Source organism: Lolium rigidum, chromosome 6 (genome assembly GCF_022539505.1).
Source record: "Lolium rigidum isolate FL_2022 chromosome 6, APGP_CSIRO_Lrig_0.1, whole genome shotgun sequence".
NCBI classification, from domain to species: Eukaryota; Viridiplantae; Streptophyta; class Magnoliopsida; order Poales; family Poaceae; genus Lolium; species Lolium rigidum.
Window position 1 is genome coordinate 120,235,128 of NC_061513.1, and position 6,164 is coordinate 120,241,291.

General features: G+C 45.0%; 1 long non-coding RNA gene across 1 annotated transcript; it reads left to right on the forward strand.

Annotated features, from left to right (window-relative positions):
• The first annotated feature begins 3,931 nt into the window (after window positions 1-3,931).
• Window positions 3,932-4,796, forward strand: LOC124660310. The gene is made up of 3 exons (XR_006989843.1): window positions 3,932-4,083; window positions 4,179-4,268; window positions 4,749-4,796. It is a non-coding gene; the product is annotated as an uncharacterized LOC124660310 (long non-coding RNA).
• Window positions 4,797-6,164: the final 1,368 nt, after the last annotated feature.

A 6,164-nucleotide genomic window follows, 5' to 3' on the forward strand; every position in this document is an offset into this window, starting at 1 on the left:
TCGGGTTCCTTTGCAAGAAGAAAATAGTAGTAACGATGAGCTTAACTGAGATGAGTTCTTTCTGGAGCGAGCAGTTCTCATGAAATGGGAGATGCAAGATATTCTTGACTCCCACAATCAACGCATCTAGAAAGTAGAAGTGTGCGCTATATATCCCCAAGACACCTTAGTCTCTTGAGGCTCTATCTTGATTTGATGGAAGAGAATAACACGAAGAGGATGGAAGCTAACCTTAAACTGTGTCTTCGGGGCATTGATACTTAGAGCAAGTCGATTGCGCAAACTCAAGTCAACCATCTGGAGACACACAACCAACTATATAAGCTCCAAATCTCCATCATCACCGCAACAAACAAGACCCTCGAGGCTAAACTTCACCAAGATGCTACTCCACCGTAGAATACTTTGCCACAATATCAAATAATCGCGAGTGATTATTTGATCCTACCTAACTTGGTTTCAAGCTTTGAGAGATCTTGAAGACCATGTAAATCTATCTTTTACAGTTTTGGCATGTTTACTTTCCCGCACGCATATTAATTTGCTATTTCCAAGTTTTGCATAATAAGTTACAAATTTAGCTCCATTCAAGGCTGCTATGATTTATAACCTATGAATTTCATGTTTTTATTATATTAGAAGTATTTCAGTTTATGGTTATTTTACTAGATGTATGGACTAGGATGAGTTTTACTTTACTTGTACACAATAAGTGAACATAGTCTTCTACACTCTTAGTACTAGCGGGATATATGAAGAACTTTGATAGTATGACATTATAAAAACAAGGAGGAGAGTGAAACAAATGAAAACTATAAAAATATTTTGAATGAGCGCAAGATGAGGTAGATACTCAAACCACATAAAGTGAATTATTTCATACCTGACTTGGTATTTGCCACAAGGCTTGATCCCTTTTGAGTCTTCTCATGAGATTGAATGCATGCCTAACTTATTTATATACAAGTGGTACAAAATATGTATAAACAAATAAGAAATGTGCAAAGGCATGCACCATGATTATGAGAGGAAACAAATGAGACCATACAAAGTTGCTAAATTTTAAGAGGATGTGCGAAGTTCGAAACATGTTCGAGATCGCCTCACAAACTCATTCGGCCAGGCTAATTGTTGTATATCATATTATAACTGATATTCTTGTAAACTATTAGTACTGAGGTGTGTAAGCCAACTAAGTCACCTTGAGATGTGTAAGTAGACTAGAACCCACATTTCGTTCTATGTATTCTCCTAAGATAATCATTTACTTCAAATGCCTTATGTATTTTAACCACTCGCGCTTCACGAACATGATGACCAGGTCCATCAAGCCGTTGACTTGCTCAGGGAGGAACAAGAGTCTAAGCTTGGGAAAGTTGATAGAGTGCATTTTTTAAGCATATTTACTTTGTGTTTTATTTTTGTATTTGTAGTGACCACGTGTACTTTTTATATTAGTTTCAGCAGGATTCCAAAATGGAAGGACATAATGGACACAATCAGCAGATCGGTCATTTTAGGATACAAATATATGTTGATTGGATGTCATCTAAAGCAATAAAGATATTTTCCTTAGCACGTGGGAAAACCTTGCTAAGAAAACAGTCAAAACGAAGCAATCATAGAGTTTGGTGACCATTGGTATGGGCAGAGCCCGGCCGTACGGTGCGGTCGTACCACCGTCCACCTCCACCGCTTTCGTCTCTTCAAATAGTCTCACCCTATGCAAACAGAAAAGAGATGTTACAGTCGTAGACACCGGGAAAACACAGAAAACTCACCTTCGGAAGGGATCTGGAAGTGGAACTAGCTGAAGGGCATCAATCCTCGGCGATACTCGGTTCTTAGAGGCTTTGGTCATCATCTCCATCATCATCATTTGCATCAACATCATCTTCACCATCAATCCTCCACATCTTGTTGTATTTCTTATACTTTGGTGTAGATCTGAACATGAATTCATTTTCCATATGTATTTGATCCATTTGAATGCTATGATGATGTCTCCTACCTCTATGTGTGAGTAGACTCCTTAGTTCTTGGGGATACGATGGAACTCTAGTTATGGGTTACAATTGAAATAAAGATGTTTTATCCTTCTTTGATCATGATGTATTAATTGACTCTCTTGATATTGTATGAAGTAGACCATGAAATATTTGCCTCTTAGGACAAGAGAAGGGATTACCCTTGGACGTGTGGTAGAGAGGAGGCGTCAAGTGACACCCTCACGCTCATCCCCTATCACATGATCAAGGGGGAATTAGAAGAGATTCATAGATATTTCATCCATATCCATGAGATCCTAGAGGAACCCTTAATAATAATGTACTAAGTGTTGGGATTCGTAGCATAGAAAACAAAAAAATTCCTACCGCGAGAACGCAATCCAAGCCAAGATGCAATCTAGAAGATGGGAGCAACGAGGGGATGAACGAGACTAACCCTTGAAGATTTCCAAAGCCTACAAGAGGAGGCTCTCGTTGCTGCGTAGACGATCACTTACCGCTTTCAAAAGCGCGTAGAAGATCTTGACGGTACCACAATCGGGCAAGCACCTCCGTACTCGGCCACACGTTCGATGTTGATGACGACGTCCTTCTCCCCGTTCCAGCGGCGGCGGAAGTAGTAGATCCTCCTTGGAATCCCTGCAGACGACGACGGCGTGGTGGCGGTGATGATGGAGAACTCCGGCAGGGCTTCGCCTAAGCGTATGCGGCAGTTGTATGTGAAGGAGAGGTAGCTAGGGTTTGGGAGAGGGGGCTTGGGCGCCGGCCCTCAAAGGGGTGCGGCCAAGGTTGTGGCTTGATGTAACGGCCCCGGGTAGCACCCCTAATAGATTTTGTCTGTTCTTTTCTTTTCATGCATCATCATGGCACTTGCATCATATCATCCATGTTTTGACAAAACAAAATTATTTTATAAAACCCCCTTGTCTTCTCCTTTAAGTAAAACCTTAATCTCCCTCTCTCATAAATCTTATTTTATAATTAAACTTTTCCGACACATAAATTTTGAATATAAAGGTGTTTTGTTTTGTTTTACAAATAAGGTAAATATGTTGAAAACCAGTTTTGAATCTCACTCTCGTATCTAATTCAAATTCAAAACTGAATAGGTTTTCGAATTCAAACAGTTTTAAATAAAAACAGAAAAGAAAAACCCTCCTCTCTCCCTTGGGCCTCTCTCTCTCCCCTGGCCCAGTTCTTCCTCTCTTTTCCTTTCAGCCCAAGTCCAGCCCACCTCTCCTTCTCCTTCCCAGCCCATACCCCTTCGGCCCGTACCCCTTCGTTCGTTGTTTCCCTTGTCGTCTTCCCTCGAGAGAGAGAGAGAGAGCACGCACATGGCGTGACCCTCGTGTGGTCCTCTCCCTCTCAACCACCACCGCGCCACCACCTTCCTCCCCTTTTTATTCCGCATCCGAGGCACTCCAGGAAACCCTAGCCCTTCTCCCTCCCTCGCGCCGCCTCCCTTTCCCCCTCACGTTCTCTTCTCTCTGTAGAAAAACGAAGGGGAAAACCTCACAGTACCGCACCTACCTCGCCATGGCACCGCCGCTGCAGATCATCCCCCGTCGTTTCGAGGGCACCGGCGGATGCGCCTCGTCGTCCTCTTCGTCTGGGTACAAGGAATTGCTTCGGGAGGCCCTCAGTCGAGCACACGGTCGCCGATTCCCCGCGGTGGTAGCCACGCTCCGGCGATGATTCCGGCCATCTCCGACCTCCCCCTCCATTTTCGAGCACACCAGCACGCTCCTGGTATCATCCCCGTCCTCCCGAGCCTCTCCTCTCTCTTCATCCCGCTCTATGTCGACTTGCCGGCGTTGACGCCGTTTTTCTGCCGCAGGACCTCGCCGGCGGCATCTCTCCAGTGGTTCCCCGGCTCCAACTTCACCTCGTTCAGCCTCCCCTTCGACTTCCGCTTCGAACGCGCCATCCCGCAGGTCCCGGTTCGCCCTCAATTGGCAGATCGATGCTCGACCTGATCTGCCTCCGCCGTGGATGCACAAGTTCGTCCTCGTCACTGTTTTCTCAAGTCGCACCGCGCCCTTCTTTTGACACGTTCAGAAGCAGTGGCACAGTGGTTAGTTGCTAGCTACCTCACACATGAGATCCTGTGTTCAAATCTCCAATCTGGCTAATTAAGCCATCTTTTTGTTCTATAATTCTCTGAATCAGATCTAGCGCCTGATGGGCCTTGACCCAGTCCTCCGACGCAGCCCATCTCCCCGTGCGCCCAGCTCCTATCCGCCGCCGCTTGCAGGCCAGGTTCGGCCCAGTTCCTATGTGGAGCCTTTTTCTTTTATGTGTTTGCATGTAATGGTTAAATCCATATCTTTTGAACCCTAATTCCAAATGCAAAGTGTTATATATGAATTTTAATCAGAAAAATGCAAGGATCATGAATATGCCATCCATTCATCTGTTTGCATCTCGCATCATGTCGCGTGTTGATAGTCGTGCATGTTCACCTAACATATATGCGGAGTATTTCGGAACACCGATTTGGTTTCCCGCTCCGTTTAATATTGAAATAGCTCACCCCTGCCATGTTATGCCATGCTAATGAACATTTAACTTTGACGGTAGAAATGCAACTCCAACCTAATTTGTTTGTCCGGGGTTTCGACTCCGATTAAATTGGATAAAGTGCATTGTATCATCGTTGCCATGTCATGCATATCATCTTGATCATGCTGGATCTTCTTTATCCGTAGTAGTAAGACTTGCATCCGTTGTGTGTTCCAGCATTTGCTTCTTCCCGGATAGAATCGCGAAGTGGTGTGGTGAGATACGACAAGTTCTCCGGATGTTCCTCGGCGAGCTTTAACAGGCAAGCATTTCCCCTATACTCCTGTCCCTGCAGGAGTCGCTCACCTATTTTATTTTGCCTTCTCCCTCATGCTATCCTTAAGTTGCATTCTTGTCACGTGTCCCTTCCACTTGTTACCTCAAGCAGCCTATATTGACTCCACAAACCACCTACAGCCTATTGTTTGGTTATCGGGTCCGCCTTGCGAGTCGTAGTGCATGCTAGTGCTCGTTTTATCTCGTTACCGTTGTTGTTATCTTATCGGGATATGTTGGGTTGTTGGGAGGTTATCACATGCTATATCGCTTGTTGGAGATACACATGTTTTACTTATTTGTTAACAACTAAAATTGTAAGCGGAGGCATCCGTGAGCCCCTTTGCGAAAGCATCGGAACTTTGACTTGCTAATGTCCCCTAGGACCCGAGTTCTTGTTATCCGTTCCGAGATTGAGCGCTCTACCCATGCGTGGGGATTCACCGGGACCCCCTCACCCATTACCTTTTCTCAAGTTAGTTGAAAAGGGGCCACAACCTTGGTTTTATTTGGTGCATGCATATTTATTACTCGTTGCCTTCGGGTGTTTACTTCATGTTGCCTTCGGGTGGTTTATTTCTGTACTGCACTGCATAAATGCTAGACGACTTATCTAGTGCTTGGCCGTTAGTGCCCGCCTAGACACCTACGCAACCTCTGGGTCCGTCTCGGAGTACGGCCGAACTTCGTCACGGGTACCTTAGTTGGGTGGCCCCCTAGACTTTCTTGTTGAACTGGGAACGGTCTTATTGTGAGACATCGCCTGTAAGAAGCGGGTCGAGCATGCGTATGGTTACATTTGGGCAACCCCTGCAGGTGTACATCTTATCGATAAGCCGTGTCCGCGGTTATGGACGACTTGGAATTGTATAGCTTGATCATAGAACAACTTACACCGTTATCTTGTTGCTAATAATCTCGATAATAACTTGCGTAGTAATATAGCCTTACTACAACCGTTATCCAATAAAACTTGTCCACCGTTGAGTGCCTTTTACATTGCCTCTTCGCAATTGTTGGAGGGGATATGTGTAATCGGTCGGGTTATGTTTGTGTAGTATTTTATCTCGTTACCTTATGCGCTCTCTCACCTTCTCTCGATTAGACGAATGTTGTAGAGTGTCTCTATAGGTTATTAGTGCTTGCGCTGCCGCTTAACTCCACCATATTGCCTATGACGTTCCTCTTGCGTCCTCTAAGTCCCCGCGTGCCTCATGTACAAAGGACGACCGGTTGACGAATGCTTATACGTCTTGAAGTCTTGTTAAGTACGAACCCGTACTTATTGTCGCTTCTACGGGATATAACCGAGGCAGT